This window comes from Eretmochelys imbricata, chromosome 14 (assembly GCF_965152235.1).
Source record: "Eretmochelys imbricata isolate rEreImb1 chromosome 14, rEreImb1.hap1, whole genome shotgun sequence".
Classification (NCBI taxonomy): domain Eukaryota; kingdom Metazoa; phylum Chordata; order Testudines; family Cheloniidae; genus Eretmochelys; species Eretmochelys imbricata.
Window position 1 is genome coordinate 39,305,789 of NC_135585.1, and position 11,662 is coordinate 39,317,450.

Here is an 11,662-nt window from a genome sequence, read left to right on the forward strand (position 1 = left end):
CCCATAAAGCTAAGTTGCTCAGGCTTTGGCTTTAGCCCCAGGTGGCAGGGCTGGAAGCCCTGGGCTTCAGCCCCACACTGCGAGGCTTCAGCTTTCTGCCCTGGGCCCCAGCAAGTCTAACACTGGCCCTGCTTTGCGGTCCCCCTGAAACCTGCTCACGGCCCCCTGGTTGAAAACTGCTGGGCTAAACCACTTGAGTGGTCATAGTCCTATAACTCCTTCTCACATTCCCGCTCCCCACATGTTCCCAAAAGGACCCGCACAATTCAATCCTGCCCACTGGGAATTCATGGGGAAAGAATCACTGAGTGACTCAGCTTACTACAGCCAAAGAACCATGGGCCATTCTCCCAGACACACAGTTGAGTGTGGACACAGTCATTTGGGTACAGATTTGCCATGTGACTAGGCTAAAACCCAAGCACCAACCACCTGGACTAACTCTGCAGTGAAGACATACCGTATGTGAGTTGATTCCTAGATCGCCCGGAAAGAACTAACCATTTGAATGGTCCTCTCTCTGCAGATCCCAGCCTTCCTGCATGCCAGGGAGTCAGTCCCCACCCTGGAGCTGGGAATACACACCTGAGGAGAAGTGGGGTAGGGATACAATGGAGACCAGGAGGATAGGCATTGTCCACCTTGAAGTTCTGTTGGGGGGAAAAAATGGAGAGTTAACTTCCACTGAGCACTGTGTGCCAGGGAACTCATCCTTGAAACAATCCATTCATGGAGACAGAGGGATGGATCAGAATCAGGATGCAGGTACTGTCCTCTCTGCAGAAGACCCTGTCTTCTTTCAGATCCCCTATGGTCTTTGGGATCTGAGAGTACAGAGCCAAAGGCCATCTGGGGCTGGGGAATCCAACCTCATCCCCTGACAGAATCATCCTAGAGAACTCAACACATGGATCCTCCATGAATGTTCTGTTCTGAGCCCATCAGTCCAACTCCACCCACTTGTTGGGGAGTCACAGAGACAGAATGGGAGAAGGACTAAAGACCACCAGTATCTGCACTTACAGTAACTTGTTATTGGTGTAGGACATGTCTTCTGCCCTTGACCCAGTTCTGCAGAGGAAGCCAAAATAATTCAAAGGTTCCTTTTTCTCTATGGTATGTTCTGACACCAAACACAGAGATCAGTTCAATCCTGTCTTCCAAAAAAAGGATCGCCAGCCATGCAGTGTTCTGTCCTTTTGAAAACCAGGGATACAATATATATATTTTAAAAAAACCCCTCCTAATAATGTGGGTTATACCAGACCTTTTGTGAGCAGAGAATCTCTACTGTCCATTATCCTTCTAGGTCAGTACATATGGATATTTAATCTTTGTTTTGTATCTCCAAGGTTGTTCTGTTCTAGATCTAGGCACCAACTCTCTATGTGTTTTCCTTCAAGATACAAGACCCTAAAGGCGGAGATTTGCCTGCACTTTGTGGGAAAAAGTAGACCATCATTTGGGAGCTTAGAAGAATCCTAGTGTCAGGATGGCCGAGTAGTCTAAGGCGCCAGACTCAAGGCTCTATCTTTCCCTCTCCTGGGTATTCTGGCCTCTGTACAGACGCGTGGGTTCAAATCCCACTTCTGACACATCTTTTTGGGGGGAAGGATAGCTCAGTGGTTTGAGCATTGGCCTGCTAAACCCAGAGTTGTGAGCTCAATCCTTGAGGGAACCATTTAGGGATCTGGGGCAAAAATTGGGGCTTAGTCCTGCTTTGAGCAGGGGGTTGGACTAGATGACCTGCTGAGGTCCCTTCCAACCCTGATATTCTATGATTAATCCCAACCCTTGGTCCTGCATATTTAGCTCCCAGCCAGCAGTTTCTCCCTCTTTCGTTTCTTTTGAGCTAACTACAATTAGCGTCATGTCTCCTTTTCATGTCAGAAACATCTATTGACTGATGATCACATTTCCCCTGCTTGGAACTTTCCTGGCTTCTGCACTACCCCGGTGAAGTGGGCTAACGAAAGGATCTGAGTCCTCGCTCCCACTTCCTCTATCCAGAGGCCTCCCTGTCCTTGAGGGCTCCCCTTCCACTCTCCTGTCTGGCAGAGTCCTCATAACCCCAACAAGGCTGGGCCCAGGATTCCTGGGGGGCTTGACACCCAACCCTGCTGTGGTCACCTAGTACAGGGGCTAGGGTGTCCCCACTCTGGAGTACTCTCTCTGCACTGGGCACTTCCCTGACCCACTGATCATTACATACAATTTAAAGCAAATACAAGTCATTTAAATCAACAACTAATTTTAAAAAGAATAAGGAAAAATGGGAAAGGTTAAAGGAAACACATCAACCCGCTCTGTGGCAGGGAACATCACAAACAGTGTCTCTGGAACTTCAAGGCAGTTCACAGTCTGTTCCTTGTAAGTTCCAGGCCTCCTTCTCAGGCTCTGGCTGTGCTGCAGGGATGCTGTGGGTTGGACACTTGCTCTGGTGGTGGCCACACACTCTCAGGCTCTAGGTGGCAGGGCCCTTCTTCCCAGCGTTGCCCCCGCCCTGTCAGGGTTACCAACTCCTCTCTGAGTCTGGTCTGCAGAGCCTCCTGGCTCAGATATCAATCAAACTGTGCTGGACCTGCTGCCCAGGTTCCCCCCTCACTCTCCCCAGCTGCTCACCACACCCGGCTCCGGACTGCTCCAGCCCCAGCCCCAGCTCCACTCTGTCTCAGCTTCAGCCCCACTCTGCCTCAGCACGGCTGTGCTCTGCATTCAGCTCACTGGGCTGCTTCTCTGGCCTCTCTGGCTCTGGTTACTACAGCTCTCCTCCCAGGACAGGTCTGCTCTGCAGGCTGCTTCTGTGACTCTGCTCCCAGCATTGACCTGCTTCCTGGGCTGCTTTTCTGCCCCCCTCTGGCTCTGGTTGCTGCAGCTCTGCTCCCAGGGCAAGTCTGCTCTGCCTGGGCTGTGCCTCTGGCTTTGGGGCTGCAGCTCTGCTCCCAGGACAGGGTCTGCTCTCTCTGGGATTCTTTTCTGGTCTCTCTGGATCTAGCACAGCTCTGCTCCCCAGCTCAGCTTGGGCCACTGCTTTCTCCTTAGCTCAGCCCCACTCTGTCTGACCCATGCAATTCCAGCTCACCCAGAGGAGGACGGGACTTCCCTGGCCTCCTGATTAGCCTGCCCGCCCTGTTATTCAGGTTGACCTGAAGCATTGGTCTCTCCCCATTGTTCCTGGGGACTGTCAGTCTCAGGGTCCTGATTTCCCATCGACCCTTCCCCCTTTAGTACTGGGAGCTAGCAAGTAAAACACCCCCACTGAATGTTAGTAAGGGGGCTACAGTCCCCTTACAGGTTTTTTTGAGCTATCTACAAATAGCCACATGTCCCGTTTTCATGTCAGAAACATCTATTGACTGATGATCACATTTCCCTTGCTTTCCTGTCTAGGCAGAGTCAGGGTGTTAGGAATCAGAAAATAATCACTGGAAATTTCTAAGCCAGCCTTTTAACATACAACATCACTTTCCCCTGTTAAAATAACTCTTATTTTTTTCTATAACACTCTTTCAAATGATGTTAACACAAGCTCTGAGCTACTAATTTCCTTACTGTTCCCTTCATATTTTTAGCAGAATACATTGACATAAAAGAGAAACAGAAAACAAATTAAAACAATTTTCATTATTAATTGAGGGCATGTCTTCTTTTATATAAAAAAAGTCGGTTTATTACCATCTTGTTTTACTCTCAAGCCTGTTTTTATAAATCATCACTGATGAAGTAACAAGGAGTTACAGAAATGTACAAGGAATTAATACAATGTGGTTGAAATCTTCAGCTTGAAAAAATCTCTATGAAAATAAAGAGGGGCTGCGTGGAGACTGTGAGAGGGAAGTAGTTATTTGCAGCCCAGTGCAGAGCTGGAGACAATGTAGAAAGAAGTAGAGTACAGATCACTGAAGGGGGACAATCAGCTGCTGAAGAGTTATTTTTTCCCTCTCTTGTCTGGGGTAGAACAGAAGAGGAGAAAAATCCTCTCTCGCTCTCATAGGATAATGGAACCATCAATCTGTCCTCTCTTCATGTTGTATTAAAGCTCAGAGACAGAAAAAGACATTTCCTGTCTAAGATTGTCCTGAGAACAGAGAATGCATTTCAATTCAGGTTGAGAGGATAACCAAAATAATGACACTGTACCTTAAGCAGGAAAATATACCACACAACATGGGGCTCAAACCCACAACCCTGAGATTAAGAGTCTCATGCTCTACCAACTGAGGTAGCCAGGCTATACTTATAGGGTGGTCCCATGCATAGTGACAGTGTGGAAGGTGAGGTGTCTTTTCTGACAGTAACCTTCTTTCCTGGTTCTTTCACCCTGTTCTAAATAGGAGCTGTTACAAGGCTCCAGGCGCTTGAGGGTTCACCACCGGATAGACACAGCATGATGGATCACCCCCACCTCTCTGCTTTACACACCACAAGCCAGCTCCCGCTTTAAATAGGGTTGTGTTACTGTAATGAAAGCCAGTTTCACTTTCTCCTTTTCTTCATTCACAAACCTGACACCCCCTAAAAGGTGCATTCTCCTACCCCCTCTAGCCTCCTTTATTCAACCTTATATTATCACAAAAGAGAATAAGAAGAACTCAGTTAATTCATTAAACTAGCACAGTTTCCCCTTTGGTTATGTTAACAAGAGAGATCTCTCAATAGAATAACGTCTCCAAGCAGCAGCTGTGGGGCCTTCGGGGGTGTAGCAGATAAACTCTTTGTCAAAAGGATTTAGGAAATAAAAACAACATGAACACTGAGCTGCCCCTTTCCGTCTCCCTCACGCCCAGGAAAATCGTCCTTCTCGCCTCTAACTAAAACAATTCGGAAATCTCTCAGCCAGTGCTCCTGGCGCTTTCCCAGGGTCTGGGAGCCGGGTCTTAGGGGAAATTGGCTGGTTTTGGATTCGTACTATTTGCAACGGGATAAAACTTTAATAATGCAAAACAGCTAACAGAATTAGTTCCATTCCACCTGTTTTTCACTGCAGACATTAAAAAGACGTGATCTCAGCTGCTAAGGAAAGAGTAAGACAACCTTTTGGGCCACTGAGAGTCTTTATTCACTTGCTCAAGTGATGTCGAGTCATTTAACTTTCCCCCCATCATCCTGTTGAGATGCCGTTTAATGTGAATGGACCCCTTCGTTCTGTGCTGTTTGTTAGTATCATGCCCTAGAAATAGATGAACTCCTGGAGAGGGCTGTTTGACTGAGCTAATGTGGGAAAGTCACTGCTTCCCGAGAGGGGGCAGACAAGCCGGTTCCCCCCACTCCACACTCATTTTTCCAGAGCATCACATCCCCCTGGGGAGAAGCTCCTCAAAGGAAACGTGTCCCCAGGAGTGTCAGAGAAGGGGATGACTGTTTGCCTTAGGAGGTGGGTGAGGGAAACCTGCAGGTAATTGAGTCAGTCCAGCTTCTGATGAAAGTATATGTGGCAGGGCTGCCCAGGGGATTCAGGGGGCCTGGGGTCTTTGGCGGCTGGGGTCCTTCTGCTCCGGGTCTTCAGGGCACTTCACCGAAGACATGGAGTGGAAGCACCCCTGCCGCCGAAAACTCTTGTGGGGGCCCCTGCGGCAAATTGCCCCACGTGACCTCCTCTGGGGGCCCGGATTTGTGGGGAAGGGCCTGGGACACCCGATGAGGCCGAGGAGAGGAGAGAAGGGGTGTTCAGCCCTCTAGCTGCTTCCTAAGCGCATTGAATTGACAAATTAGGAGTAGGGGTAGGGGGCAGGCAAAGCTCAGGGTCCCTTTACATACAATCAAACTCCTGTCAGGTGGTATCAAAACCCCGCCCTTGGCTTCTGGGACAGAATTACTGTCAGCTCCATGTGTCCTCCTGGAAGAGGCTCTAGGCAGGCAGAAGAAGCTGAGTCGGTCGCGCTGGGGTAAATGATAGCAGAGGAGGCTTGTTCCTCTTGAGATTTGTGTGTTGCTCTTGTGATTCTGCTGTAGGAAGCTGAAGCTTAAGTGGAGTTTGTTTCAGTAGCCTTTGGTTGGGCTCAGGCTGTGACCCTGAGGTTCCTTCACTCCCTGTTGTTGTTCCTTATGGAGAATGGCCAACTTCACAACTTGGAGACAAGGTAGCCTGAGAAAGCCAAGTAGAGATAACAAAAAGCTACACTACCACTTCCCTTGTGGTCTAGTGGTTAGTGCTCTCACCAGCAGTCCCTGGGTTCGATTCCTGGTCAGGGAAAAAAGAAGCTTTTCAACAGTTATTTCTTCGCTTCTGATTGAAAGAAAAACAGGAGTTTTTCCAGACGGCCCCTACTTCTTCATGGTGCTGGAAGGGCTTTGGAGACCATTTCAAAATGGTTCTCTGGGTGCCTCAGAGCAGAATGTTCCCACTGTGGACCTTTTATACAAATAGAGCTGTGCAAATCACTTATCCTTTTGCTTGTTAGCTAGCCTAACCAAATTATAACAACAATAATAATAACAATCCAGGTTGACCCAAGATTAATTTTTTTCAGTTTTCTTGTTGAAACAAAACTAAAAAAAAAAAAAATCATTTTCGTCAGTCAAAATATTTCAGTAAATAAAATATTCATGCAAAAACCTTTCACCCAGCTCTATAGACAAGTCTTCAAAATTAACCATCTGGAGAGATTCAGGATCATTGGCCTCTTCCATTCCTGAGGTCTAACTGCTGAAGGGTTCTGAGGGTGAACAATAGTGCATACCTTTCCACCTGTAGGATACTGGCTACCATCTTGCTCAGGGGCTACGCATGCAAGGCAATGTAGGTTAGTGTCAGGTCTATTTCTTTCGCTCTGTCCAAATGTCTGCGGAGCGGTGTTTATTTCACATTGCATATAAAAATAATTTTGTTGAAACCTGGGATCAAGGACAAAATCTCTACTGAGTTCAACAGAAGGAAGGTTTTCTCATCATGTTCTAGCACATGTTAAAAGCTGTGATGGTTCTTAGAGCTTCCAGACACATTGACCAGAATTTTCAGAAGATCTCACTTCCACCACTAGAGCCAGATTTTCAGAAGAACTCAGCTCCCAGTTAGGCATCTAAATTTCTGGCCAGTTTTTCACTCAGTGAAAGCTATTTAGCTATTTTGAAAAAAAAAAAACCTGGTACAGTTGGTGGGTGCTGGCTACTTGACTATGTAGCCTATACTGCAGGAGTTTGAGGTTCACCATTGTTTTCTCATAATGCTGTGTCTGTATTCTGCCTCAGTTCTGGTGTCCATCTTTTATTCTCATAATAAATCAGCAGGGAGACTAAAACACCTCAGAACTCATAAGGCTCCAGAAAACCTGCAAATTTGGCGTAGGGTGAATGTGTATACAAATCAACTGTGCTGTAGAAGGGCTCTAGGAGTTGAAAGACATGTAGCATCTTGGCCTCCCTGAACAGCTCATAACATGTTAAAGAAAGCTAGGGTGGATAAGGTGCATTCTTTGTAGTGTCAGGGGGGCCGAGTGGTCTGAGGCACCAGACTTAAAGCTCTGCTTTGTTGGGTGTTCTGGTTTCTGTATGGAGGCATGTATTCAAATTAGGGTGACCAGATGTCCTGATTTTATAGGGACAGTCCCTATTTTGAGGTCTTTTTCTTATATAGGCTCCTATTACCCCTCACCCCCTGTCCTGATTTTTCACACGTGCTGTCTGGCCACCCTAGTTCAAATCCCATAAATGTTTTCTTCTACCTGAAGAAATGGCTTCATTTCCATCTCCCTTGTAACATTACAACACCAACTGCTAAGTGTTTCTAATAGAGTTGTTGTAAGAGAATTTCGAAAGCAGGCACGCATCGTGCCTTTTGTTTCTACTGATCAATATTTGTTTTCCTTCATTCCAAGCACTTTTCTCAAATACATCTGTATTTCCCACACATTTTGTTCATTATTCTTTCCCTTTATGAAACTGTAGATTCTTAATTTAATTGCCACATAACTCTGCATGAATTATGGGGAAACATGGCCTTTTATAGCCCTTTCCTATGCCCTCCTTCCTCTCACTTACATGAGTTTTCTTAGGGGACTATTCAATGATTTATTGCCCTTCACATTTCAAAGGAAGGTTCAGAATCATTTATGTCGGGTTCACTTCCTTGATTTCTGTCTAATTTTTATTTCACACAGATGGGAAAGTCTGTTTTTGAGCAGTTTAGCGCAGGGGTTCTCAACCTTTTTCTTTCTGAGGCCCCCTTCAACATGCTAGAAAAACTCCAGGGCCCAGTAGGTGGGTGGGAACTTGGGGCTCTAGGTGGAAACTCTTGGGCATAGGCATAGTTTGACTTCTATTTTAAGAGGGGTGGGGAAGGCCTGGTGGGACTCTGACTAGCTCTGTAGAGCAGGGCCCAGGGAAGGAGCGCCACCTCCACCCCCTGACTCACCTCAGCAGGCCACCCACCTATCTGGGGCTGTGTGAGGGCTCTGTTGGGCTCAGAGCTGCCCTAGCAGCTCTGACCAGCTGCGTGAGCAGTCAAAGGGGATTGGGAGCCACAATCCCCTGGCACGAGCAGCAGATGGGGGAATGCCATGGCTGCCCACCCCATGGTCCCACCAGCTTTTACAGCCCTTTCCTATGCCCTCCTTCCTCTCACTTACATCAGTTCACTTATGGGACTACTAGCTTATGTATTACACCTCGCCTTTCAAAGGAAAGTTCAGAATCCTTTATGTCCGATATACTTTCTTCATTTCTTTCTAATTCTTTCTTTCATAGAGATGAGGAAATGTGTGTTTGAGGAATTTAGCTTACCACTCTCTCTTTCTAGGTTGAAGCAGGCACGATTAAAACCTTCCCTATACGCAAATGTCTATGTGAAAATATTTTCTAAACTACGGCAAAGATGGTGGGCAGAGTTAGTGATGGGGCAGATTAATAATCAGCTGTTCTTTATGTTGGTGCTTGCTAATTGGCCATTTGGAATTTTAATCAATGGTGACAATACACTCAAAAGGTAACCTCAAAATGTGGAGAAGAAATGGTAAGCGAGCTAATAAGTGGTTCTTGGTGTAACACTATAAGTGATGCATGTGAGTGTGAAAGAAGAATTTGTTCATGTGTTATGGGGTGTTTGCTATGTCATTGTAGCCATGTAGCTCCCAGGAAAGCTTGTCTCTCTCCCCAAGAGAAGCTGGTCCAATAAAAGCTATTACTCCACCCAACTTAGCTTTTGGTAGCCGCTTTACCTGAGAAATGAGCAAATAGACTCACAGCAGATAAAATGGAACAAATACATTTAATTCCTAACAGAAAAATGAACAATGCCCCTTTGTCAGTTCCAACCAATCTCTGACAAATCTGCAACCTCTGTGGAGATGACTGTTTTCCAGAAAAGCCAGCTATTAGTTAGACAGTATCGCTTCAGAAATATGCATGGAATTAGATTTATGCTGTCATATTGCTGGGCATCCCAGAAGCGGAAAGATTCATTGAGTTCAACACACAAGTGAAATGACAGGGGAGGTTAGAGTCAGCCAGCTCTGCCCCTTCTTATACTTCTTACTTTTTCTTCTCTTTCATAAGGGAGAGAGCAGAAAACAGCCATATAGTAATACATTTTGGGAGAGGGCAGCTATATTTCTCTCAACTCTAAGGGTATGTCTACACTACAAAATTAGGTCGAATTTATAGAAGTCGAATTTTTAGAAAGCGATTTTATACAGTTGATTGTGAGTGTCCCCATTTAAAACCATTAAGACCATTAAGTCGGCGGAGTGTGTCCACAGTACTGAGGCTAGTGTAGACTTCCGGAGCATTGCACTGAGGGTAGCTATCCCAGAGTTCCCGCAGTCTCCACTGCCCATTGGAATTCTGGGTTGAGATCCCAATGCCTGATGGGGCAAAAAACATTTTCGCGGGTGGTTCTGGGTATATGTTGTCAGGCCCCCATTCCCTCCCTCCCTCCGTGAAAGCAACGGCAGACAATCGTTTTGTGCCTTTTTTCATGGTTACCCATGCAGACGCCACACCACGGCAAGCATGGAGCCCGCTCAGCTCACCGTCATCATACGTCTCCTGGTGCTGGCAGACATGGGACTGCATTGCTACACAGCAGCAGCTCTTTGCCTTGTGGCAGCAGATAGTGCAGTATGACCGGTAGCCGTCCTCGTCGTCTCCTGGGTGCTCTGGCCGGCCTTGGTCAGGTCAGTCGGGGCACCTGGGCAGACATGGGTGCTCCTGGCAGATCTCGGTGAGGTCTGTCAGGGGCTGCCTGGGCGGGCATGGGTGCTCCTGGCAGATCTCGGTAAAGTCTGTCACGGGCGCCTGCACATAAATGGGAGTGACTCAGGTCATTCTCTTCTTTAAGTTTTGTTTAATGGAGATTCAGTCCGGCCTGGAATTTTGGCAGAGGGATAGCTCTCCCAGCCAGCAGCACTGTCTGCTGCCAGCCTACCCCTCCCTCCCTCCGTGAAAGCAACGGCCGACAATCGTTTTGCGCCTTTTTCCGTGGAGGCACTATATTGCTCATATTGTCATCCACCCGCCGCTTCCGCTGCCACTCTGCTCTCCTGCAGACGCCATACCACTGCAAGCATGAAGGCCGCTCAGATCACTGTGGCAGTTATGAGCATTATAAACACCTCTCTCATTATCATGTAGTATATGCAGAACCAGAACCTGCAAAAGCAGGCGAGGAGGCGATGGCAGCGCGGTGACGAGAGTGATGAGGACATGGACACAGACTTCCCTCAAAGTACAGGCCCTGGCAATTTGGCCATCCTGATGGCAATGGGGCAAACTCATGCCGTGGAACGCCAATTCTGGGCCTGGGAAACAAGCACAGACTGGTGGGACCACATAGTGTTACAGGTCTGGGACGATTCCCAATGGCTGCGAAACTTTCGTATGCGTAAGGGCACTTTCATGGAACTTTGTGACTTGCTTTCCCCTGCCCTGAAGCGCCAGAATACCAAGATGAGAGCAGCCCTCACAGTTCACAAGCGAATGGTGATAGCCCTGTGGAAGCTTGCAACGCCAGACAGCTACCGGTCAGTCAGGAATCAATTTGGAGTGGGCAAATCTACTGTGGGGGCTGCTGTGGTGCAAGTAGCCAATGCGCTTACTGAGCTCCTGCTATCAAGGGTAGTGACTCTGGGAAATGTGCTGGTCATAGTGGATGGCCTTGCTGCAATGGGATTCCCTAACTGTGGTGGGGCGATAGACGGAACACATATCCCTGTCTTGGCACCGGAGCACCAAGGCAGCCAATAAATAAACCACAAAGGGTACTTTTCAGTGGTGCTGCAAGCACTGGTGGATCACAAGGGACATTTCACCGATATCAACGTGGGATGCCCGGGAAAGATACATGACGCTCACAAGGTCTCCTTTTTTTGGAACTATGCTGGGCTTCCTCAGACTCATTGTCAACTTCAGTAGGCTGGTGGAGTCTCCATTGCACTGAGGAGACAAGAACAGAAAGTGGAGGATTTCCCTGTACTCAGGGTCACAAGCTGAGCCCAACCAAAGGCACTAAAACAGCTCATATTATGCTCCCTATTCAGCCGTCAGGATCACAAGAAAAACACAGAAAATTCAAGAGGAACAACCCTCCTCTGCTTTCATTTATCCCAGCGAAACCCTTTCCACCTCTTCTTCTGCCTAGCTAGAGGCTCATCCAGGAAAAACACTCAGCTGGTAGGAATTCTCTTTTCTAACCTTTCTGGGGCCACATTTCCTTTGAGGAGCTTTTTCC

At 47.4% G+C, this 11,662-nt stretch overlaps 1 non-coding gene across 1 annotated transcript; it reads left to right on the top strand.

The window, feature by feature from the left end:
* Positions 1–1,486: 1,486 nt before the first annotated feature.
* TRNAL-CAA (transfer RNA leucine (anticodon CAA)) lies at positions 1,487–1,595 on the top strand. Its single transcript has 2 exons — positions 1,487–1,524; positions 1,550–1,595. It is a non-coding gene; the product is annotated as a tRNA-Leu (tRNA).
* The last annotated feature ends 10,067 nt before the right edge of the window (positions 1,596–11,662 follow it).